Source organism: Microtus pennsylvanicus (genome assembly GCF_037038515.1).
Source record: "Microtus pennsylvanicus isolate mMicPen1 chromosome Y unlocalized genomic scaffold, mMicPen1.hap1 SUPER_Y_unloc_3, whole genome shotgun sequence".
In the NCBI taxonomy this organism is placed as follows: Eukaryota; Metazoa; Chordata; class Mammalia; order Rodentia; family Cricetidae; genus Microtus; species Microtus pennsylvanicus.
Window position 1 is genome coordinate 10,734,266 of NW_027460881.1, and position 26,370 is coordinate 10,760,635.

Sequence of the window (26,370 nt, forward strand, 5' to 3'; positions counted from 1 at the left end):
CTGGAACATAAGGGGAACACAATGACGTGGAGCTGAGAGTGCATGCCAAAACTGATTGGATCTTGCAAAAATTATGTAAGCATACCAAGGAAACCACCAGTGGGACAAAACCCTAAGAAATCTGTATGACAACATATCATGTTGAACATAATGAGATTTATAGACAAAGGAAAGATCTTAATTATGTCACTGTCACACAGGTGATGATGAACCAGTTCCATCGTAGAGTGACTCCCTGCTGTGTTTAAGATAACCTGTCAATTCTGTCTAGTCAGTTACAAGGAAATTTGCATTAATTGCACAGATTAACTATCAGCATCATTTACTGCACAATCAAAGGCAAGGCAGAGAAATCATAGACATGTTGTTAATGCTTATGATGTTATTGGGAGTTTTGATGGGTTTTTTTCTTAAAGGGAAATCATCGGTGACTCTCATGCATGAAGCAGATCCTTTCTCTGTGATGTTTCCTGAATAGCCACTGAGATACCAGCCCATTGAGTTGTGGTCTCTCTCTCTTTTAAAATGCAACTTCTACCTTCAGCTTGATCTCTTGCTTGAGCTTCCCTTCCGGCTACTAGGCTCCTTTCCTGATCCTGCAGAGGGCTTTTGTAAGGGATTGTGATCTCTAAGTTTTTCCCCTTTCAAGAACTAATCATTCTATTAATCACAATTCTAAACTGCTGTGGGAGTTTGTTTGTGACTTATGACTTCACATGTGATACAAGCGACCTGTGTTTATAGGGTCTTCTCTCTGTTCATGTGGGGAAGGCATGGCAGCAGGAGTAGATGGCTGCTCATTCTCTGTAAGGAAATCAGTAAACAGTGGGGACCAAGTACAAGGATGTCCTGAAATATTAAGTCTTGTCCTTTCAAGGCCCCAAAGCCTCCAGCTAGGTTCAGGGTCACGACAATCTCCAAAACCCACCGAGCATAGAGGATTCAGAACCAGAAGCCTGTGTGTGCCATATCACATAAATTCATCGTGAGTACACCAATCTGTTTTTTTTTTTTTATTCTAAATTATTTTGTCCCATCGGAACGATCTATATTACCAATTAACCAAATTTGCTGCATCTTTGGTGTCCTAGAATTGCTTTAAATTGTTGCTGGGACAGTCTTACAAACCTTCCTGTGCTTTTATGAGACCTTAAGGGGACAGCACTTATTTCAGAAATCAAAGGCAGTTGGGTTCAATCCTATGGTCTAGCTGTTAGCTAGACACTGGAAGGATGGATTTGACTAAGAAAGGGAGACAGCATACATGGAGGCAGGTAACCTTTCCTTTGCAAAATGACCCATTTTGAGGCCTTACTTCAGGCTCTTCTCTTCTTCTAATCAAGTTATTTATTAATTTAAGAGAAGAATTAAAACTCCATTTACAGTATCTGTGAACCCAAATGAGTTAAGTATGTGTGACCAACTGGATGTCTGCCTGTCTGTCAACAGGGCCAGAGTTCAGGGGCATCTGATGCATAGCACAGGAATGTCAGCCATCAATCTCTGGTCTACCTAACTCTACAGCATTAGAGTTGTCATGGTTGCTCATCTGATCTTCCTCATATGATCTCCATCCACAGAGATGTCAGAAAAATCCTCCCCTGAGAGTGCAAGTTCTTTACAAATGAAAGATTATACAACAGAAGACACATGGGAGATTTATATGGGCAAGCTGTTGAAAGGATAAAGTGACAGAAGAAGTTTATTGATTAATTAAAGAAAGAATCCGCTTCAGCTGATAGGTTAGGACATAGGTAGGTGGAGTAAACAAAATAGAATGCCGGGAGGAAGAGGGAGTGAGCTCAGAGAAGCCATGCTCCCCTCTCCCCGGCAGATACCATAGCTCTGCTCTCTGAGGCAGTTGTCGAAGCAGCCAGCCACCATGTCAGACATGCTGAATTTTTCCTGGTAAGTGCACCTCGTTATACTATACTGATTATTAGAAATGGGTTAAAATGCTGAATCTAATGGGCCAGCAGTGTTTAAAAGAATACAGTTTTTGTGTATTTATTTCAGGCATAACCTTCATGCGGCCTTGGTGCAGGGGACACAGCCTCGCTGCTCAAATAACTACAGAATGGCTTGCAGCCTTGTGGACAACTGAATCCACTGAAAGCCTGAGAAAGCTTGGGAAAGAGTAAAGCATGTTTTCTTGGTAGCAGCGATTTCTCGGTCTGCTCTGCTTGCTAGAAGAAAGCAAGGGCTCTCATCTAAAAGAGGCTTGCAGACTCAGCTTCAGCTGCAAAACCCTGCAGCTCTTAAGAGGTCCTGCCACAAAACATTTAAATGGTGTTGATAAAAGCCAACTGAATGCTTGTATGTTTTCAGCAGTAGCAGGGAAAAAAACTGTGTTGTTTTAAAATGCCGGCTTTCTGGGCCATCCTGCCTGGGCAAACTCTGACTGTTTGAGGAAGGAGGGCCAGCTACAGAAAGAGGGCTTGAGTGTTGTCTGTTGCAGCCTCTTTGATGGCGAGGACCTTGAAACACTGTAGACTTGTGGCACTGAATGCGGCTCTGTTCGGTACCTCAGCCACAAGGTTGGAATGGCAGAAAGCTAAGGAATGGGCTACATCTGGCCAGCAAAGCCACGGCTTTAGTCCTACTGAGATTGCTTGGTAAATGAAAGACTCATGTGGTCAGAAAAACAGAGAGAGAAATAGAGTAAAGAGAGATTCAAAGACAAAGAAAATTTTTAAATGATTTACAGTGTGTTAAAAATATGTGCAGGCTAAAATTTGAAGTTCTTAAAGTTAAAAAAAGGAAGAGAGTTGTTGGGTGTGATAGTACACACTTGTAAACCCAACACATGGGAGCCAGAGGGAGATTGACCTCTGTACCTTCAGGGTGAGGTAGCACACGCCTTTAATCCCAGTGCCTTGAAGGCAGAGACAAACAGATCTTTGTGAGTTCAATGTGTAGTAGCATACACCTTTAATCACAATGCCTGAAAGGCAGAGAGAGGCAGATCTCTGAGACTTCAAGGACAGACAGGTATACAGAGTTATTCCAGGTCAAAGATACAGAGAACCTGTCTCAAAAGGCAAAAAATAAAAAGGAAAAATAAACAAAATAGAGGTTAAATTGAAGCGCACAAAGATGGAAAATTCACAGTGAATTTTGATATTGTTGCTATTATGCTCTTTTTGAATCATTTGAATTTTGAGGCAGTAGCAATAGCTGCTAATAGATGTTTCTTTATAAAAGCTGCTGAAATAATCCAACATAGATATTTTGAAAATGCCTTGACTTTGAAATTTGGATCTAAGGACATGATGCTTTGGAAAGGAGTTTCTATTTTGTTTTCACAAAGGGTAATAGTCTGTGGATGCCTCTATCCTAATATGGTAGGATGGACCACGTCCTACTTAAAGGTTACTCTGAACACCTTTAAAAAATTGCTTCACTCAACTGCCAACTGAGATAAATCAGTAATGATGCCACCATTCAGCAGGAAGCATTTTGGAGAGAAAAAACTGCACCCACATTCCCTAATATGGCTTATAAACGTTCTTTTACATTTAAAGTGGGATGTGATATAGATATGAATATTTGCATTAGTATAGATTTTGCTTTACTGATAGAGATTTTAGGTCAATTTTGTTACATGTATATGCATTTTTGATCTTAATTAAGGTATTGTGATTGTGTAGTTCATTTAAAAATATAATGTATATAGGTTATTAATGGATAATCATTAATAATAGTCAAGTTTGTAGTCATGTTAGTTAGACTTTCTAGCTACATAGATATATATATTTCAGTTAGATAGGCATTATTCATATCTCTCTAGACTACAAAATAGGCTATTTAATGTTTTAGTACCTTAGGGTTTTTCATGACAGTGAGACACTCTACTCTTGGCAGCACATATCTACTTCAGGAAGAAGATGGGCATCAAAGAGGATCCTTATGGAGTTTGATAGCCATTTGGGGAAGAAACTGCTCTTGCCTGGATTGTTGCATAAACTGTACACAGAAAACACTCAGAGAGAGGACTACTGAACTTGCCTAAAGGTGAGATGATCTTTTTGTGTTCCTGATTCAGGAAAGGGTCAGCAAAACATTCTTCCAGACAAGCAGATAGTGACTGCCTTTGAAATTTCCTGCTTCATGGAAATGTCTGCTGGAAACTATGGGCCTGTAGGCTGAGGATGGAAACACCAACGGTACAGAGGAACTTTGGGTGACTGTCCAGGCAGCAAGATGTCTCTGTCATTTCTAGAGTTTGAAAATGGCTTACTTTTTGTTTGCTTAGGTAACACTGTATTATTCTGGAGTCTCTGATGGAGTTGATAGTTATAGTTTTCCATTGTTATGATAAAAGATAAAATAGATATAAATATTGTAACTGTAATTCTTGCTTGATAACTGTTTTGTTATATGTAATTTTGCTATGTTAAAGTTAAAGATTCCGTTCTTGTTTAAACAGAAATATGTGTAACGATGGAGTATAGGTCATTGGTTAATTAAATAAAGAAACTGTTTGGCCTGAAAGGGTAGAACATAGGTGGGTGGAATAAACATAAGAGAATGCTGGGAGGAATAGGAATTGAGCTTAGAGATGCCATGCAACTCTGCCATGGGCAGAAATGGTAGCTCTGCACTCTGAGGCAGATGGCGATACAGCCAGCCACCAGGTCAGACATGCTAAATCTTTCCTTCTAAGCGCACCTCGTGCTGCAACATACATTATTAGACATGGGTTAAGAGGCTGAAAATAATGGGGCAGGCAGTGTTGAAATGAATAGTTTTGTGTTGTTATTTCGGAGCATGACCTTACAAGGCGGCCCCATGGGGATGCAGCCCTGCTGCTGAAATTTCTACAATCAAGGGGGAAATGGAAGAAGGGAAGAAAGAAGAGAGAGAGACAAGGAAGAATGGATGAATTCAATCATTCATTGGAAAAATGATTGAACCAATGAATGAGGAGACCTAGTAGGAAAAAATGTGCTGCATTCCCTCTGAGAGTCAGGTCAAATTAAGGATTGACAAGGTTTTCCACTAAGGAGGAGGCTTATTCCATTTTACCTTCTTTGTGCTCCAGGCCCACCCACAAGAGTGATGATGAGGACAGGGAGAAGAAGAGGAGAGGGTGTACCAGATTTCCCTGGTACAATTTCTCAACCAAATTGTAGCCAAATCACCTGACCTGGGACAGCTGATCTACATGCTGGACCCTAACTCCCAGTTTGACAACTCTAACATTTTAACCAAGTTTGTGAAGATGAAGGAACCAAAAATAGCCCAGTTACAGGATGGCAGGTTCCTTACAGGATGGGAGTCAGACATCAGTACCATACTGGTATTTGGCGGTTTGATGGGTGTGTGGGGTCTTTGCCAGACTCCACCTAGCATCATGGATTCCCTACTTTACTGATATTATGGAGTTCGGTGCATTCATCATATGTGTGCATGTCACACACTAGTGGGCATCATATGTACATGTTTATCCTGTGTGTGGGTGAGTGTGTTCATGAGTTTTATAGCCCAAGTACTACAGAACATGATCAATGAAAGGGAACACTGTTTTCCAGATATGGCAGGGCAATTATTTAAATGAACTGACAAGGGTTGGATGATATGGATAAGACCTATGAGAGTTCAAGCAATACCGAATCCAGGCATGACAAAGTAGGTGGCAGACAGAATTCTGGCAAAACTAAGTAGGTAGCTTGATGTCCAACTTACTGGAGAAGAGCAACTGAGCGGAGACACTTTTCACTAAGCAAGATGCTCTAGTGGAGATCAAACATCCTTTGACTTACAGCCAGTACGAATTAAACCATTCATCAAATGAAACCTAATTTTCTCTGATTTTGAGTATACATTTGTTTCCCTTCCTGATTAATCTACTCTTTTTCCTCTTAAGTCCCAATACCTCACGCTGATATCGGTCACATCTTTCCATTTGACATGGTTTTCCCTCAAGCTTCATACCGCCCCGAGATCATACAACTTTTTGTCCCCTCTCCACTGCTTCCTTGACAGTCATCTTGTCCTTTACCACACCACGCATCCCCAGTCCTTTACTCTCCAAGGGGAAAAGACCATAAATCCTGCTTTGTTTTGAGGCATGTATTTCTGTGATGCCCCATCCACCAAACACAATCCATCATTGACCAAATAACACAACATGTTAACAAATTTTTATTCTTTGAGAAAGAATAATCCATTGGAAAAGATACCAGGATTCATAGAAGACCTGAGGTATCTCTGAAAAAAACACATTCCCAAAGAGAGAATTAAGTCTGCACCTCAAAATTTGAGAATTTCACTTTAACAGATCTTCACCAAATCATAGACATAGATATGGAAGTCATTATCAAACTTGATGAAATACACAGAAGGTTTGTTGGGAACTTGGCAAATAATTTTACCTATCTCTTGGGTTCCATCTTTTTTGTTGTACTGCACTCTTTTGCCCTCCAAGGAATCCCTGCCTAATTCCAAAGTCACCTCTACTGGAGGACATTCAGGCGTGATGTGGAGGTTGCCTTCAATGGAATCATCATGATGGTGGTAAAGGTACAGGACCGGATCATTCTCGTTGACAATGTAGAAACAGGTCGTTATGGTCTGCACCTCATCTGGGACCACGCCACTCCACTCTTCCTTAGAGCCTGGCATGATGTGGAGGTTGCCTTCCAGGTAGTCATCCAGGAGGTGGTAAATGTACAAGACCGGATCTTTCTTGTAGGTAATATAAAACCAGGTCTTCATGATTGGCACCTCTTCTAGGACCATCCCGTTCCAGTCATTCTTAGAGCCATTTGTGCCCATGAATGTATGTTTCACTGCTCTGCCAACTATGGTGTTTGAGAGATGAGTGTCTGTCACCTGAGGAAATGGCACATTATTAGGCAGGATCTTCAGGTTTAAAATGCTTTCATCATTATGAAGCTCCAAGCCATAGACACAATCAATCCCATCATATTTCAACAAATAGAGAGAGGGATATGTTGGCAGTTGATTTAGAATGATGGCTTCCAATGGGTGACTGGTTCATTGGCTTCCTTCCAGCCATGAGAAATTCTGCGGCCAACAATATTCTCCAGGGCGTCAAAAGGCTTACTAAGTTTTTGCTTCTGGAGCGATGGCCCATTCTTCTTCTGGAGAGGTGGCATGCAACTCATACTAAGAGGCATCTTCATCATGGCGGGAGACTTTCTGAGATAGGCCACAGCACTCCTGTTCCTCTGTCTCTTGGCTCTGTTTCTGTGCTTGGGCTTCATAGCTGCCAATCTCTGCATAGGAAGAACTCTTCCGTTTAAATCAGACACAAAGTGGTTTCCTCCACCATAAGTGCCTGCAAGGATAAGAAGGTGAGCATGTGAGGTCAAGGCTCTTTTTAGGAATAACTTTGGAGCAGGTGAAAAAGGCAGGGCTGAATTGATTTGGATACCTAAATGTAATATGTTCTTAATAAATTAATAGGAAAATTATCAAACTCTTGTCTACAGCTCAGTATATGTGTATCAGAGACATATTCCTGCTGCAAAATGCAATTGACCTCTACTGAGAAACCTACTTCCTGACTTACTATATCAATGAGAGAGGAAGCTATGCCTATACCTAAAGTGAGAAAGAAATGATGTGGGAGTGTCATAACAATCTGTTGATATCATTGGCTAAGCAATAAAGAAACTGCTAGGCCCATTGGATAGGCCCATCTTAGGTGGGTGGAGTAAACAGAACAGAACCCTGGGAGGAAGAGGAAGTGAGGTCAGACTCCGCAGCTCTCCTCTCCAGAGCAGACGCAAGAGAGACGCCATGCTACCTGCTCCAGGGAAGACGCACGCTATGAAGCTCCGACCCAGGATCGACTTAGGCTAGAATCTTCCCGGTAAGCGCACCCTGGGGCGCTACACAGATGATTAGAAATGGGCTAAATTAATATGTGAGAATTAGCCAGTAAGGGCTAGAGCTAAGGGCCAAAGCAATGTTTAAATGAATACAGTGTCTGTGTAATTATTTCGGGGCATAAGCTAGCCGAGCCAGGCGGCTGGGGTGTTGGGGATGCAGCCCCGCCGCTGCTCCTTATTACTACAAATGACGCCCAGACGTGTGGCTAACTGAACCCTCTGAAAGCCTGACAAAGCTTGGGAAAGTGTGAAGCATGTTTTCTTGATTATGGCAATTTCTGGGGTCTACTCTGCTTGCCAGAAGCAAGCAAGCGCCTCATCTACGAGAGGCTTCCTGACTCAGCTTTAGCTGCAAAGCCTGCAGCTCATTAAGAGATCCTGCCACGAAACACTTATACGGTGTTGACGAAAAGCTGAACACATGCTTTTCGGTTTTCAGCCGTAGCAGGAAAAAAGCTGTGCCGTTTAAAAATGCCGGCTTTCTGGTCCATCCTGCCAGGGCAAACTCTGACTGTTTGAGGCAGGAGGGCCAGCTACCGAGAGAGGACTTGAGTGTTGTCTGTTGTAGCTCGCTGGCTGGCAGGGACCTTGAAATGCTATAAACATGGCTACAGCCAGTACCTCAGCCATGAGGCTGGAAAGCTAAGGAATGGGCTACATCTAGCCGGCAAACCCACGCCTTTAGTCCTACCGAGATTGCTTGGTAAATTAAGGACTCATGTGATCAGAAAAAGAGAGATATACAGTAAAGAGAGATTCAAAGACAAAGAAAAATTTTAAATGATTTACAGTGTTAAAATATATGCAGACTAAAAGTTAAAATTCTTAAAGTAAATCTCTGTGACTTCAAGGTGTGATAGCACACTCCTTTAATCCCAGTGCCTAAAAAGCAGAGACAAACAGATCTCTGTGAGTTCAAGGTGTAGTAGTGTACGCCTTTAATCCCAATGCCTGGGAGGCAGAGACAGGCGGATCTCCGAGAGTTCAAAGACAGCCTGGTCTACAGATATATGCTCAAAAAGCAAAGAGTTAACTTAGGACTGTCACAGCTTAGCTTCTTAAGCGCCTAGTGATTTAAAGGCATAAATCAAAAGTGCTCCTGGATGGTAAAAAATTGCAGATTCACAATAGGACAGATTCAGACCACTAAATGAGTCACACTGTTGGATGAATGTACGTAGGCTTGGGAAAGAGAAGAAAAAGAATATAGAGAATATAGTTAATGGTTTTAAAAAAAAGGTAAAGTCTTTAGAGTGCAGATAGTTAAGAGATTAAAAGAAATAAAGAAATATAAGCCGCGTAAAGATGAAAAATTCACAGAGAGTCTGGATTCTTTGTATTATTGTGTTTTCTTTAAAATTTTTGAATGTGAAGGAGCTAAGTACAGAGAGACATTTCATTATATGGGCTGCCAATTGGAACCAGTACGGATATCATGAGGGTATGATTTCAGAATTTGGATCTAAGGATATGATACTTTGGAAAAGAGATTCTTCTTTTGTTTTCACAGAGGATGAGACTCTATGGATTTCTTCTATTCCGATTTGGTATGATGGACCACGTCCTCCTGAAGGGTTGCTGTGAACATCTTCAGAAAATTGCTTTGCTCAACTGCCAACTGAGATGAAACTAGCACACAGGTTATACCATGAAAGACCTAATTAACGATGCCCCCATTCAGCAGGAAGCAGTTTGGAGAGAAAAAACTGCGCCCATGTTCCCAAATATGGTTTATAAATGTTCTTTTACATTAAAAGGGGGATATGATATAGACATGAATAATTTGCATTAGTATAGATTTTGCTTTATTGATAGAGATTTACGTTCAATTTTGTTATATGTATAAATGTTTCTGATGTAACTTTTACATGATAACTGTTTTGTTATATGTAATTTTGCTATGTTAAAGTTAAAGCCTTCCTTTTTTTGTTTAAACAGAAAAAGGGGAAGTGATGTGGGAGTGTCATAACAATCTGTTGATTTCATTGGCTAAGCAATATAGAAACTGCTAGGCCCATTGGATAGGCCCACCCTTAGGTGGGTGGAGTAAACAGAACAGAACACTGGGAGGAAGAGGAAGTGAGGTCAGACTCCGCAGCTTTCCTCTCCAGAGCAGACACAAGAGAGACGCCATGCTACCTGCTCCAGGGAAGACGCACGCTATGAAGCTCCGACCCAGGATGGACTTAGCCTAGAATCTTCCCGGTAAGCGCACCTAGGGGCGCTACACAGATGATTAGAAAAGTGCTAAATTAATATGTGAGAATTAGCCAGTAAGGGCTAGAGCTAAGGGCCAAAGCAATGTTTAAATGAATACAGTGTCTGTGTAATTATTTCGGGGCATAAGCTAGCCGAGCCAGGCGGCTGGGGTGTTGGGGATGCAGCCCCGCCGCTGCTCCTTATTACTACAAAGAAATATCTGAACAGATGGCATAGAATTCAAAGAACAGCCACTCCTCTCCTTACCACTCAAGCTACTGGTTAGTTGGCTGATCTATAACCACCTGCCCAAGGTCATGGCACTCCAGTCCACTGGCTCTCTCTATTGTGTCTCCTGATCCAGATCCAGGTTGATTACATAAAGATATTCTGTATCTTCATTAGAGAAGTGAGTACTGTGAGTCAAACTGCCAAAAGAAAGAAACATTAATCTGTGCAACAGCACCTATTAGAAATAATTATATTTTAAAACACATATGGACAAAGAGGATCTTTGCCATTTAAGTGGACTGAGGAATTGGACATTTTTAGCAAAGATAGAGTGGGGAGAATACCCGACATTAACCGTCCCCCAGCTATCAAATATAGGAGCTGTTAACGACATAAATTTTGGACCCAGAGCAGATTTGAAAGAAACCTTTCTTTGACTACAGAGGTCCTAGTTGCTTCCTAAACATATTTACCAAAAGAAAATATCTTGGCTCTCTAGATTCCAACTTCTGGAAATTCTGTTGAACAGTTGTGGAGCCCAAGAGCTGAACTGACCTCCTCAGCCACCATGAAGATAGTAAGCCCACCTTCACAGAAGACCAGTGCTTCATGTGGAACAGAGTTGCCACCCCCAACCAAAGCTTTGTGACATCATCAAGGCCCTACTTATGTCATAAAACTCCTCCTAGCCAGGTTTCTTCCCTACTAACCCCCAGAAATATCCAGCATACAGGTCCTAAAATGCTGCTCATACAGCCCCATGAAGATGCAAAATAAACCCCAATCTTCTTCCCAATTACTTGAGTCATATTTTCCAAGTAACTCAACCCCTTTATGTGTTTTTTTTTTTCTGTAAAATGATTTTTGGTCTGAGTCAACAACTCACATGAATGTTTTTTTTCCTAGCTCCAATGTCCTCATTGTTTATTTTCTATTGATTTTTCTATTACTTATTACTTCATAATAATAATTATCAAACTTTCCACTTCTCTTCCTCCTCCCACATTCTTCTTGCTCCGCAAATAAACCTCTCCACTCAAACACCAGTCCAAATAGAGGGCAGGGTACTTTGAGCTGTGGGAAGTCCAAGCCAACCCTTCATCCATCCAGATTTAGCAAGGTATGCATCCACAAAAAATATGATCACAAAAAGCCAGTGTATGATATGCAGACAATTGCAAGTGCCATTATCTTTGGCTTCTCCGTCTGCTCCAATTATCAGCCACATTCAGAGCTTCCAGTTTGATCCCATGTTCTTTCATTCCCAGGTCACTGGATTAGTTGAAATCCCCTTAGTTCAGGCACAGTGTCTCATAGTGTGGACCAAGCCCTTATATTCCTGACATCCTTGCTCTTTTTCTCCATCCATCTGCTCTTCCACTGGAGCTTGGAAGCTCCATCTAGTTTTCTGATTTTGACCCTGACTTGATCTCCGTCTTTTGCCAAACAAAAGTTCCATGGTGGTTTTCAAGATAGTCAGTCATCAGTCTGACTATGGGACAAGGCACACATAGTTCCTAGGGACATGTCACAGTGCGTTCATCTTCTCCTCCCTGCTTAAGTACCTAGAGAGGGTCACCCTATGGCCTTCTGAGAACCACTCGAGAGATATCGATCTTGATTTCCCCAGAATGGCCCCATAAATTGAGATATCATCAGTGTATGTGCATTAACTTGTGTGTTTTCTGTCTGTGTATTTAAATCACAATAACAAATGGATTGTAACATTGAAGTTTCTTCTCATCTTGAGAAGAATATTTGCTACAGAAACACTCTCACAGTAATAGTGAGAGTGTAAACTGACTCAGCAAGAAGAAAAAACTGGAGGAATCCCCCAGGAGTTAGGCTCAGTGTCCCAGGAATTACGCCCAAGGAAAGTCAATGAACTCAGTGATGGAAGATAAAACCCAGCCTAAATAAAACCCTAAATCATTTAGGTGGAACATGAGATACTCTTACAACAGTTACAAGAGATCCAAAATGCCTGGACTGGAACATAAGGGGAACACAATGACGTGGAGTTGAGAGTGCATGGCAAAACTGATTGGATCTGGCAAAAATTATGTAAGAATACCAAGGAAACCACCAGTGGGACAAAATCCTAAGAAATCTGTATGACAACATATCATGTTGAACATAATGAGATTTATAGACAAAGGAAGATCTTAATTATGTCACTGTCACACAGGTGATGATGAACCAGTTCCATCGTAGAGTGACTCCCTGCTGTGTTTAAGATAACCTGTCTATTCTATCTAGTCGGTTACAAGGAAATTTGCATTAATTGCACAGATTAACTATCAGCATCATTTAATGCACAATCAAAGGCAAGGCAAAGAAATCATAGACATGTTGTTGAATGCTGATGATGTTAATGAGAGTTTTGATGGGTTTTTTTCTTAAAGGGAAATCATCGGTGACTCTCATGCATGAAGCAGATCCTTTCTCTGTGATGTTTCCTGAATAGCCACTGAGATACCAGCCCATTGAGTTGTGGTCTCTCTCTCTTTTAAAAATCAACTTCTACCTTCAGCTTGATCTCTTGCTTGAGCTTCCCTTCTGGCTACTAGGCTCCTTTCCTGATCCTGCAGAGGGCTTTTGTAAGGGATTGTGATCTCTAAGTTTTTCCCCTTTCAAGAACTAATCATTCTAATAATCACAATTCTAAACTGCTGTGGGAGTTTGTTTGTGACTTATGCCTTCACATGTGATACAAGCGACCTGTGTGTATAGGGTCTTCTCTCTGTTCATGTGGGGAAGGCATGGCAGCAGGAGTAGATGGCTGCTCATTCTCTGTAAGGAAATCAGTAAACAGTGGGGACCAAGTACAAGGATGTCCTGAAATATTAAGTCTTGTCCTTTCAAGGCCCCAAAGCCTCCAGCTAGTTTCAGGGTCACGACAATCTCCAAAACCCACCGAGCATAGAGGATTCAGAACCAGAAGCCTGTGTGTGCCATATCACGTAAATTCATCGTGAGTACACCAATCTGTTTTTTTTTTTCAATTCTAAATTATTTTGTCCCATCAGAACGATCTTTATTACCAATTAACCATATTTGCTGCATCTTTGATGTCCTAGAATTGCTTTAAATTGTTGCTGGGACAGTCTTACAAACCTTCCTGTGCTGTTATGAGACCTTAAGGGGACAGCACTTATTTCAGAAATCAAAGGCAGTTGGGTTCAATCCTATGGTTAGCTGTTAGCTAGACACTGGAAGGATGGATTTGACTAAGAAAGGGAGACAGCATACATGGAGGCAGGTAACCTTTCCTTTGCAAAATGACCCATTTTGAGGCCTTACTTCAGGCTCTTCTCTTCTCCTAATCTTGGTTTCTTTATTAGTTTAGGAGAAGAATTAAAACTCCATTTACAGTATCTGTGAACCTGAATGAGTTAAGTATGTGTGACCAACTGGATGTCTGCCTGTCTGTCAACAGGGCCAGAGTTCAGGGGCATCTGATGCATAGCACAGGAATGTCAGCCATCAATCTCTGGTCCACCTAACTCTACAGCATTAGAGTTGTCATGGTTGCTCATCTGATCTTCCTCATATGATCTCCATCCACAGAGATGTCAGAAAAATCCTCCCCTTAGAGTGCAAGTTCTTTACAAATGCAAGATTATACAACAGAAGACACATGGGAGATTTATATGGGCAAGCTGTTGAAAGGATAAAGTGACAGAAGAAGTTTATTGATTAATTAAAGGAAGTATCTGCTTCAGCTGATAGGTTAGAACATAGGTAGGTGGAGTAAACAAAATAGAATGCCGGGAGGAAGAGGTAGTGAGCTCAGAGAAGCCATGCTCCCCTCTCCCCGGCAGATGCCATAGCTATGCTCTCTGAGGCAGATGTCGATGCAGTCAGCCACCATGTCAGACATGCTGAATTTTTCCTGGTAAGTGCACCTCGTTATACTACACTGATTATTAGAAATGGGTTAAAATGCTGAATCTAATGGGCCAGCAGTGTTTAAAAGAATACAGTTTTTGTGTATTTTTTCAGGCATAACTTTCATGAGGCCGTGGTGCTGGGGACACAGCCTCGCTGCTCAAATAACTACAGAATGGCTTGCAGCCTTGTGGACAACTGAACCCACTGAAAGCCTGAGAAAGCTTGGGAAAGAGTGAAGCATGTTTTCTTGGTAGCAGCGATTTCTCGGTCTGCTCTGCTTGCTAGAAGAAAGCAAGGGCTCTCATCTAAAAGAGGCTTGCTGACTCAGCTTCAGCTGCAAAACCCTGCAGCCCTTAAGAGGTCCTGCCACAAAACATTTAAATGGTGTTGAATAAAGCCAACTGAATGCTTGTATGTTTTCAGCAGTAGCAGGAAAACAAACTGTGTTGTTTTAAAATGCCGGCTTTCTGGGCCATCCTGCCTGGGCAAACTATGACTGTTTGAGGAAGGAGGGCCAGCTACAGAAAGAGGGCTTGAGTGTTGTCTGTTGCAGCCTCTTTGATGGCAAGGACCTTGAAACACTGTAGACTTGTGGCACTGAATGCGGCTCTGTTCGGTACCTCAGCCACAAGGTTGGAATGGCAGAAAGCTAAAGAATGGGCTACATCTGGCCAGCAAAGCCACAACTTTAGTCCTACTGAGATTGCTTGGTAAATGAAAGACTCATGTGGTCAAAAAACAGAGAGAGAAATAGAGTAAAGAGAGATTCAAAGACAAAGAAAATTTTTAACTGATTTACAGTGTGTTAAAAATATGTGCAGGCTAAAATATGAAGTTCTTAAAGTTAAAAAAAGGAAGAGAGTTGTTGGGTGTGGTAGTACACACTTGTAAACCCAACACATGGAAGGCAGAGGGAGATTGACCTCTGTACCTTCAAGGTGAGGTAGCACACGCCTTTAATCCCAGAGATTGAAGGCAGAGACAAACAGATCTTTGTGATTTCGATGTGTAGTAGCATACACCTTTAATCCCAATGCCTGAAAGGCAGAGAGAGGCAGATCTCTGAGACTTCAAGGACAGACAGGTATACAGAGTTATTCCAGGTCAAAGATACAGAGAAACTGTCTCAAAAGGCAAAAAATAAAAAGGAAAAATAAACAAAATAGAGGTTAAATTGAAGCACACAAAGATGGAAAATTCACAGCGAATTTTGATATTGTATGCTATTATGCTCTTTTTGAATCATTTGAATTTTGAGGCAGTAGCAATTGCTGCTCAAAGATGTTTCTTTATAAAAGCTGCTGAAATAATCCAACATAGATCTTTTGAAAATGCCTTGACTTTGAAATTTGGATCTAAGAACATGATGCTTTGGAAAGGAATTTCTATTTTGTTTTCACAGAGGGTGATAGTCTGTGGATGCCTCTATTCTAATATGGTAGGATGGACCACGCCCTACTTAAAGGTTGCTGTGAACAACTTTAAAAAATTGCTTCGCTCAACTGCCAACTGAGATAAATCAATAATGATGCCACCATGCAGCAGGAAGCATTTTGGAGAGAAAAAACTGCACCCACGTTCCCAAATTTGGCTTATAAATATTCTTTTACATTTAAAGTGGGGTGTGATATAGATATGAATATTTGCATTAGTATAGAATTTGCTTTACTGATAGAGATTTTAGGTCAATTTTGTTATATGTATATGCATTTTTGATCTTAATTAAGGTATTTTGATTGTGTAGTTCATTTAAAAATATAATGTATATAGGTTATTAATGGATAATCATTAATAATAGTCAAGTTTGTAGTCATGTTAGTTAGATTTTCTAGCTATATATATATATATATATATATATATATATATATATTTCAGTTAGATAGGCATTATTCATATCTCTCTAGACTACAAAATAGGCTATTTAATGTTTTAGTACCTTAGGGTTTTTCATGACAGTGAGACACTCTACTCTTGGCAGCACATATCTACTTCAGGAAGAAGATGGGCATCAAAGAGGATCCTTATGGAGTTTGATAGCCATTTGGGGAAGAAACTGCTCTTGCCTGGATTGTTGCATAAACTGTACACAGAAAACACTCAGAGAGAGGACTACTGAACTTGCCTAAAGGCGAGATGATCTTTTCGTGTTCCTGATTCAGGAAAGGGTCAGAAAACATTCTTCAAGACAAGCAGATAGTGACTGCCTTTGAAATTTCCTGCTTCATGGAAATGTCTGCTGGAAACTATGGGCCTGTAGGCTGAGGATGGAAACACTAACGGTACAGAGGAACTTTGGGTGACTGTCCAGGCAGCGAGATGTCTCTGTCATTTCTAGAGTTTGAAAATGGCTTACTTTTTGTTTGCTTAGGTAACACTGTATTATTCTGGAGTCTCTGATGGAGTTGATAGTAATAGTTTTCCATTGTTATGATAAAAGATAAAATAGATATAAATATTGTAACTGTAATTCTTGCTTGATAACTGTTTTGTTATATGTAATTTTGCTATGTTAAAGTTAAAGATTCCGTTCTTGTTTAAACAGAAATATGAGTAATGATGGAGTATAGGTCATTGGTTAATTAAATAAAGAAACTGTTTGGCCTGAAAGGGTAGAACATAGGTGGGTGGAATAAACATAAGAGAATGCTGGGAGGAATAGGAATTGAGCTTAGAGATGCCATGCACCTCTCCCATGGGCAGAAATGGTAGCTCTGCACTCTGAGGCAGATGGCGATACAGCCAGCCACCAGGTCAGACATGCTAAATCTATCCTTCTAAGCACACCTCGTGCTGCAACATACATTATTAGACATGGGTTAAGAGGCTGAAAATAATGGGGCAGGCAGTGTTGAAATGAATAGTTTTGTGTTGTTATTTCGGAGCATAACCTTACAAGGCGGCCCCATGGGGATGCAGCCCTGCTGCTCAAATTTCTACAATCAAGGGGGAAATGGAAGAAGGGAAGAAAGAAGAGAGAGAGACAAGGAAGAATGGATGAATTCAATCATTCATTGGAAAAATGAGTGAACCAATGAATGAGGAGACCTAGTAGGAAAAAATGTGCTGCATTCCCTCAGAGAGTCAGGTCAAATTAAGGATTGACAAGGTTTTCCACTAAGGAGGAGGCTTATTCCATTTTACCTTCTTTGTGCTCCAGGCCCACCCACAAGAGTGATGATGAGGACAGGGAGAAGAAGAGGAGAGGGTGTACCAGAATTCCCTGGTACAATTTCTCACCCAAATTGTAGCCAAATCACCTGACCTGGGACAGCTGATCTACATGCTGGACCCTAACTCCCAGTTTGACAACTCTAACATTTTAACCAAGTTTGTGAAGATGAAGGAACCAAAAATAGCCCAGTTACAGGATGGCAGGTTCCTTACAGGATGGGAGTCAGACATCAGTACCATACTGGTATTTGGCGGTTTGATGGGTGTGTGGGGTCTTTGCCAGACTCCACCTAGCATCATGGATTCCCTACTTTACTGATATTATGGAGTTCGGTGCATTCATCATATGTGTGCATGTCACACACTAGTGGGCATCATATGTACATGTTTATCCTGTGTGTGGGTGAGTGTGTTCATGAGTTTTATAGCCCAAGTACTACAGAACATGATCAATGAAAGGGAACACTGTTTTCCAGATATGGCAGGGCAATTATTTAAAAGAACTGACAAGGGTTGGATGGCATGGATAAGACCTATGAGAGTTCAAGCAATAACGAATCCAGGCATGACAAAGTAGGTGGCAGACAGAATTCTGGCAAAACTAAGTAGGTAGCTTGATGTCCAACTTACTGGAGAAGAGCAACTGAGCGGAGACACTTTTCACTAAGCAACATGCTCTAGTGGAGATCAAACATCCTTTGACTTACAGCCAGTACGAATTAAACCATTCATCAAAGAAACCTAATTTTCTCTGATTTTGAGTATACATTTGTGTCCCTTCCTGATTAATCTACTCTTTATCCTCTTAAGTCCCAATACCTCACGCTGATATCGGTCACATCTTTCCATTTGACATGGTTTTCCCTCAAGCTTCATACCGCCCCGAGATCATACAACTTTTTGTGCCCTCTCAACTGCTTCCTTGACAGCCATCTTGTCCTTTACCACACCACGCATCCCCAGTCCTTTACTCTCCAAGGGGAAAACACCATAAATCCTGCTTTGTTTTGAGGCATGTATTTCTGTGATGCCCCATCCACCAAACACAATCCATCATTGACCAAATAACACAACATGTTAACAAATTTTTATTCTTTGAGAAAGAATAATCCATTGGAAAAGATACCAGGATTCATAGAAGACCTGAAGTATCTCTGAAAAAACACATTCCCAAAGAGAGAATTACGTCTGCCCCTCAAAATTTGAGAATTTCACTTTAACAGATCTTCACCAAATCATAGACATAGATATGGAAGTCATTATCAAACTTGATGAAATACACAGAAGGTTTGTTGGGAACTTGGCAAATAATTTTACCTATCTCTTGGGTTCCATCTTTTTTGTTGTACTGCACTCTTTTGCCCTCCAAGGAATCCCTGTCTAATTCCACAGTCACCTCTACTTGAGGACATTCAGGCGTGATGTGGAGGTTGCCTTCAATGGAATCATCATGATGGTGGTAAAGGTACAGGACCGGATCATTCTCGTTGACAGTGTAGAAACAGGTCGTTATGGTCTGCACCTCATCTGGGACCACGCCACTCCACTCTTCCTTAGAGCCTGGCATGATGTGGAGGTTGCCTTCCAGGTAGTCATCCAGGAGGTGGTAAATGTACAAGACCGGATCATTCTTGTAGGTAATATAAAACCAGGTCTTCATGATTGGCACCTCTTCTAGGACCATCCCGTTCCAGTCATTCTTAGAGCCATTTGTGCCCATGAAAGTATGTTTCACTGCTCTGCCAACTATGGTGTTTGAGAGATGAGTGTCTGTCACCTGAGGAAATGGCACATTATTAGGCAGGATCTTCAGGTTTAAAATCCTTTCATCACTATGAAGCTCCAAGCCATAGACACAATCAATCCCATCATATTTCAACAAATAGAGAGAGGGATATGTTGGCAGTTGATCTAGAATGATGGCTTTCCAATGGGTGACTGGTTCATTGGCTTCCTTCCAGCCATGAGAAATTCTGCGGCCAACAATATTCTCCAGGGCCTCAAAAGGCTTACTAAGTTTTTGCTTCTAGAGCGATGGCCCATTCTTCTTCTGGAGAGGTGGCATGCAACTCATACTGAGAGGCATCTTCATCATGACGGGAGACTTTCTGAGATAGGCCACAGCACTCCTGTTCCACTGTCTCTTGGCTCTGTTTCTGTGCTTGGGCTTCATAGCTGCCAATCTCTGCATAGGAAGAACTCTTCAGTTTAAATCAGACACAAAGTGGTTTCCTCCACCATAAGTGCCTGCAAGGATAAGAAGGTGAGCATGTGAGGTCAAGGCCCTTTTTAGGAATAACTTTGGAGCAGGTGAAAAAGGCAGGGCTGAATAGATTTGGATACCTAAATGGAATATGTTCTTAAGAAATTAATAGGAAAATTATCAAACTCTTGTCTACAGCTCAGTATATGTGTATCAGAGACATATTCCTGCTGCAAAATGCAATTGACCTCTACTGAGAAACCTACTTCCTGACTTACTATATCAATGAGAGAGGAAGCTATGCCTATACCTAAAGTGAGAAAGAAATATCTGAACAGATGGCAAAGAATTCAAAGAACAGCCACTCCTCTCCTTACCACTCAAGCTACTGGTTAGTTGGCTGATCTATAACCACCTGCCCAAGTTCATGGCACTCCAGTCCACTGGCTCTCTCTATTGTGTCTCCTGATCCAGATCCAGGTTGATTACATAAAGATATTCTGTATCTTCATTAGAGAAGTGAGTACTGTGAGTCAAACTGCCAAAAGAAAGAAAACTTAATCTGTGCAACAGCACCTATTAGAAATAATTATCTTTTAAAACACATATGGACAAAGAGGATCTTTGCCATTTAAGTGGACTGAAATTGGACATTTTTAGCAAAGATAGAGTGGGGTGAATACCCGACATTTACCGTCCCCCAGCTATCAAATATAGGAGCTGTTAACGACATAAATTTTGGACCCAGAGCATATTTGAAAGAAACCTTTCTTTGACTACAGAGGTCCTAGTTGCTTCCTAAACATATTTACCAAAAGAAAATACCTTGGTTCTCTAGATTCCAACTTCTGGAAATTCAGTTGAACAGTTGTGGAGCCCAAGAGCTGAACTGACCTCCTCAGCCACCATGAAGATAGTAAGCCCACCTTCACAGAAGACCAGTGCTTCATGTGGAACAGAGTTGCCACCCCCAACCCAAAGCTTTGTGACATCATCAAGGCTCTACTTATGTCATAGAACTCCTCCTAGCCAGGTTTCTTCCCTACTAACCCCCAGAAATATCCAGCATACAGGTCCTAAAATGCTGCTCATACAGCCCCAGGAAGACCCAAAATAAAAACCCCAATCTTCTTCCCAATTCTTGAGTCATATTTTCCAAGTAACTCAACCCCTTTATGTGTTTTTTTTTTTTTCGGTAAAATAATTTTTGGTCTGAGTCAACAACTCACATGAATGTTTTTTTTTCCTATCTCCAATGTCCTCATTGGTTATTTTCTATTGATTTTTCCATTACTTCATAATAATAATTATCAAACTTTCCACTTCTCTTCCTCCTCCCACATTCTTCTAGCTCCGCAAATAAACCTCTCCACTCAAACACCAGTCCAAATAGAGGGCAGGGTACGTTGAGCTGTGGGAAGTCCAAGCCCACCCTTCATCCATCCAGATTTAGCAAGGTATGCATCCACAAAAAATATGATCACAAAAAGCCAGTGTACGATATGCAGACAATTTCAAGTGCCATTATCTTTGGCTTCTCCGTCTGCCCCAATTGTCAGCCACATTCAGAGCTTCCAGTTTGATCCCATGTTCTTTCATTCCCAGGTCACTGGATTAGTTGAAATCCCCTTAGTTCAGGCACAGTGTCTCATAGTGTGGACCAAGCCCTTATATTCCTGACATCCTTGGTCTTTTTCTCCATCCATCTGCTCTTCCACTGGAGCTTGGAAGCTCCATCTAGCTTTCTGATTTTGACCCTGACTTGATCTCCATCATTTGCCAAACAAAAGTTCCATGGTGGTTTGCAAGATAGTCAGTCATCAGTCTGACTATGGGACAAGGCACACATAGTTCCTAGGGACATGTCACAGTGCGCTCAACTTCTCCTCCCTGCTTAAGTACCTAGAGAGGGTCACCCTATGGCCTTCTGAGAACCACTCGAGAGATATCGATCTTGACATCCCCAGAATGGCCCCATAAATTGAGATATCATCAGTGTATGTGCATTAACTTGTGTGTGTTTGTGTGTGTGTATTTAAATCACAATAACAAATGGATTGTAACATTGAAGTTTCTTCTCATCTTGAGAAGAATATTTGCTACAGAAACACTCTCACAGTAATAGTGAGAGTGTAAACTATCTAAGAAAGGAGAAATAACTGGAGGAATCCCCCAGGAGTTAGGCTCAGTGTCCCAGGAATTACGCCCATGGAAAGTCAATGAACTCAGTGATGGAAGATAAAACCCAGCCTAAATAAAACCCTAAATAATTTAGGTGGAACATGAGATACTCTTACAACAGTTACAAGAGGTCTAAAATGCCTGGACTGGAACCTAAGTGGAACATAATGACGTGGAGCTGAGAGTGCATGGCAAAACTGATTGGATCTGGCAAAAATTAGGTAAGCATACCAAGGAAACCACCAGTGGGACAAAACCCTTAGAACTCTGTATGACAACATATCATGTGAACATAATGAGATTTATAGACAAAGGAAAGATCTTAATTATGTCACTGTCACACAGGTGATGATGAACCAGTTCCATCGTAGAGTGACTCCCTGCTGTGTTTAAGATAACCTGTCAATTCTGTCTAGTCAGTTACAAGGAAATTTGCATTAATTGCACAGATTAACTATCAGCATCATTTACTGCACAATCAAAGGCAAGGCAAAGAAATCATAGACATGTTGTTGAATGCTGATGATGTTATTGGGAGTTTTGATGGGTTTTTTTCTTAAAGGGAAATCATCGGTGACTCTCATGCATGAAGCAGATCCTTTCTCTGTGATGTTTCCTGAATAGCCACTGAGATACCAGCCCATTGAGTTGTGGTCTCTCTCTCTTTTAAAAATCAACTTCTACCTTCAGCTTGATCTCTTGCTTGAGCTTCCCTTCCGGCTACTAGGCTCCTTTTCTGATGCTGCAGAGGGCTTTTGTAAGGGATTGTGATCTCTAAGTTTTTCCCCTTTCAAGAACTAATCATTCTATTAATCACAATTCTAAACTGCTGTGGGAGTTTGTTTGTGACATATGCCTTCACATGTGATACAAGCGACCTGTGTGTATAGGGTCTTCTCTCTGTTCATGTGGGGAAGGCATGGCAGCAGGAGTAGATGGCTGCTCATTCTCTGTAAGGAAATCAGTAAACAGTGGGGACCAAGTACAAGGATGTCCTGAAATATTAAGTCTTGTCCTTTCAAGGCCCCAAAGCCTCCAGCTAGGTTCAGGGTCACGACAATCTCCAAAACCCACCGAGCATGAAGTATTCAGAACCAGAAGCCTGTGTGTGCCATATCACATAAATTCATCGTGAGTACACCAATCTGTTTTTTTTTAATTCTAAATATTTTGTCCCATCAGAATGATCTATATTACCAATTAACCAAATTTGCTGCATCTTTGGTGTTCTAGAATTGCTTTTAATTGTTGCTGGGACAGTCTTACAAACCTTCCTGTGCTGTTATGAGACCTTAAGGGGACAGCACTTATTTCAGAAATCAAAGGCAGTTGGGTTCAATCCTATGGTTAGCTGTTAGCTAGACACTGGAAGGATGGATTTGACTAAGAAAGGGAGACAGCATACATGGAGGCAGGTAACCTTTCCTTTGCAAAATGACCCATTTTGAGGCCTTACTTCAGGCTCTTCTCTTCTCCTAATCTTTGTTTCTTTATTAGTTTAGGAGAAGAATTAAAACTCCATTTACAGTATCTGCGAACCCGAATGAGTTAAGTATGTGTGACCAACTTGATGTCTGCCTGTCTGTCAACAGGGCCAGAGTTCAGGGGCATCTGATGCACAGGAATGTCATCATCAATCTCTGGTCCACCTAACTCTACAGCATTAGAGTTGTCATGGTTGCTCATCTGATCTTCCTCATATGATCTCCATCCACAGAGATGTCAGAAAAATCCTCCCCTGAGAGTGCAAGTTCTTTACAAATGAAAGATTATACAACAGAAGACACATGGGAGATTTATATGGGCAAGCTGTTGAAAGTATAAAGTGACAGAAGAAGTTTATTGATTAATTAATGAAAGAATCCGCTTCAGCTGATAGGTTAGAACATAGGTAGGTGGAGTAAACAAAATAGAATGCCGGGAGGAAGAGGTAGTGAGCTCAGAGAAGCCATGCTCCCCTCTCCCTGGCAGATGCCATAGCTCTGCTCTCTGAGGCAGATGTCAATGCAGCCAGCTACCATGTCAGACATGCTGAATTTTTCCTGGTAAGTGCACCTCGTTATACTACACTGATTATTAGAAATGGGTTAAAATGCTGAATCTAATGGGCCACCAGTGTTTAAAAGAATACAGTTTTGGTGTATTTATTTCAGGAATAACCTTCATGCGGCCGTGGTGCTGGGGACACAGCCTCGCTGCTCAAATAACTACAGAATGGCTTGCAGCCTTGTGGACAACTGAATCCACTGAAAGCCTGAGAAAGCTTGGGAAAGAGTAAAGCATGTTTTCTTGGTAGCAGGGATTTCTCGGTCTGCTCTGCTTGCTAGAAGAAAGCAAGGGCTCTCATCTAAAAGAGGCTTGCAGACTCAGCTTCAGCTGCAAAACCCTGCAGCCCTTAAGAGGTCCTGCCACAAAACATTGAAATGGTGTTGATAAAAGCCAACTGAATGCTTGTATGTTTTCAGCAGTAGCAGGAAAAAAAAACTGTGTTGTTTTAAAATGCCGGGTTTCTGGGCCATCCTGCCTGGGCAAACTCTGACTGTTTGAGGAAGGAGGGCCAGCTAAAGAAAGAGGGCTTGAGTGTTGTATGTTGCAACCTCTTTGATGGCAAGGACCTTGAAACACTGTAGACTTGTGGCACTGAATGCGGCTCTGTTCGGTACCTCAGCCACAAGCTTGGAATGGCAGAAAGCTAAGGAATGGGCTACATCTGGCCAGCAAAGCCACGGCTTTAGTCCTACTGAGATTGCTTGGTAAATGAAAGACTCATGTGGTCAGAAAAACAGAGAGAGAAATAGAGTAAAGAGAGATTCAAAGACAAAGGAAATTTTTAACTGATTTACAGTGTGTTAAAAATATGTGCAGGCTAAAATTTGAAGTTCTTAAAGTTAAAAAAAGGAAGAGAGTTGTTGGGTGTGGTAGTACACACCTGTATACCCAACACATGGGAGGCAGAGGGAGGTTTGACCTCTGTACCTTCAAGGTGAGGTAGCACACGCCTTTAATCCCAGTGCCTTGAAGGCAGAGACAAACAGATCTTTGTGAGTTCAATGTGTAGTAGCATACACCTTTAATCCCAATGCCTGAAAGGCAGAGAGAGGCAGATCTCTGAGACTTCAAGGACAGACAGGTATACAGAGTTATTCCAGGTCAAAGATACAGAGAACCTGTCTCAAAAGGCAAAAAATCAAAAGGAAAAGTAAACAAAATAGAGGTTAAATTGAAGCGCACAAAGATGGAAAATTCACAGCAAATTTTGATATTGTATGCTATTATGCTCTTTTAGAATCATTTGAATTTTGAGGCAGTAGCAATAGCTGCTGAAATATGTTTCTTTATAAAAGCTGCTGAAATAAACCAACATAGATATTTTGAAAATGCCTTGACTTTGAAATTTGGATCTAAGGACATGATGCTTTGGAAAGGAGTTTCTATTTTGTTTTCACAGAGGGTGATAGTCTGTGGATGCCTCTATCCTAATATGGCAGGATGGAACACGCCCTACTTAAAGGTTGCTGGGAACACCTTTAAAAAATTGCTTCGCTCAACTGCCAACTGAGATAAATCAATAATGATGCCAAAATTCAGCAGGAAGCATTTTGGAGAGAAAAAACTGCACCCACGTTCCCAAATATGACTTATAAACGTTCTTTTACATTTAAAGTGGGATGTGATATAGATATGAATATTTGCATTAGTATAGATTTTGCTTTACTGATAGAGATTTTAGGTCAATTTTGTTATATGTATATGCATTTTTGATCTTAATTAAGGTATTGTGATTGTGTAGTTCATTTAAAAATATAATGTATATAGGTTATTAATGGATAATCATTAAAAATAGTCAATTTTGTAGTCATGTTAGTTAGATTTTCTAGCTACATAGATATATATATTTCACTTAGATAGGCATTATTCATATCTCTCTAGACTACAAAATAGGCTATTTAATGTTTTAGTACCTTAGGGTTTTTCATGACAGTGAGACACTCTACTCTTGGCAGCACATATCTACTTCAGGAAGAAGATGGGCATCAAAAAGGATCCTTATGGAGTTTGATAGCCATTTGGGGAAGAAACTGCTCTTGCCTGGATTGTTGCATAAACTGTACACAGAAAACACTCAGAGAGAGGACTACTGAACTTGCCTAAAGGTGAGATGATCTTTTCGTGTTCCTGATTCAGGAAAGGGTCAGCAAAACATTCTTCAAGACAAGCAGATAGTGACTGCCTTTGAAATTTCCTGCTTCATGGAAATGTCTGCTGGAAACTATGGGCCTGTAGGCTGAGGATGGAAACACCAACGGTGCAGAGGAACTTCGGGTGACTGTCCAGGCAGCGAGATGTCTCTGTCATTTCTAGAGTTTGAAAATGGCTTACTTTTTGTTTGCTTAGGTAATACTGTATTATTCTGGAGTCTCTGATGGAGTTGAAGAATAGATAGATAGTTAGAGTTTTCCATGGTTATGATAAAAGATAAAATAGATATAAATATTGTAACTGTAATTCTTGCTTGATAACTGTTTTGTTATATGTAATTTTGCTATGTTAAAGTTAAAGATTCCGTTCTTGTTTAAACAGAAATAGGAGTAATGATGGAGTATTGGTCATTGGTTAATTAAATAAAGA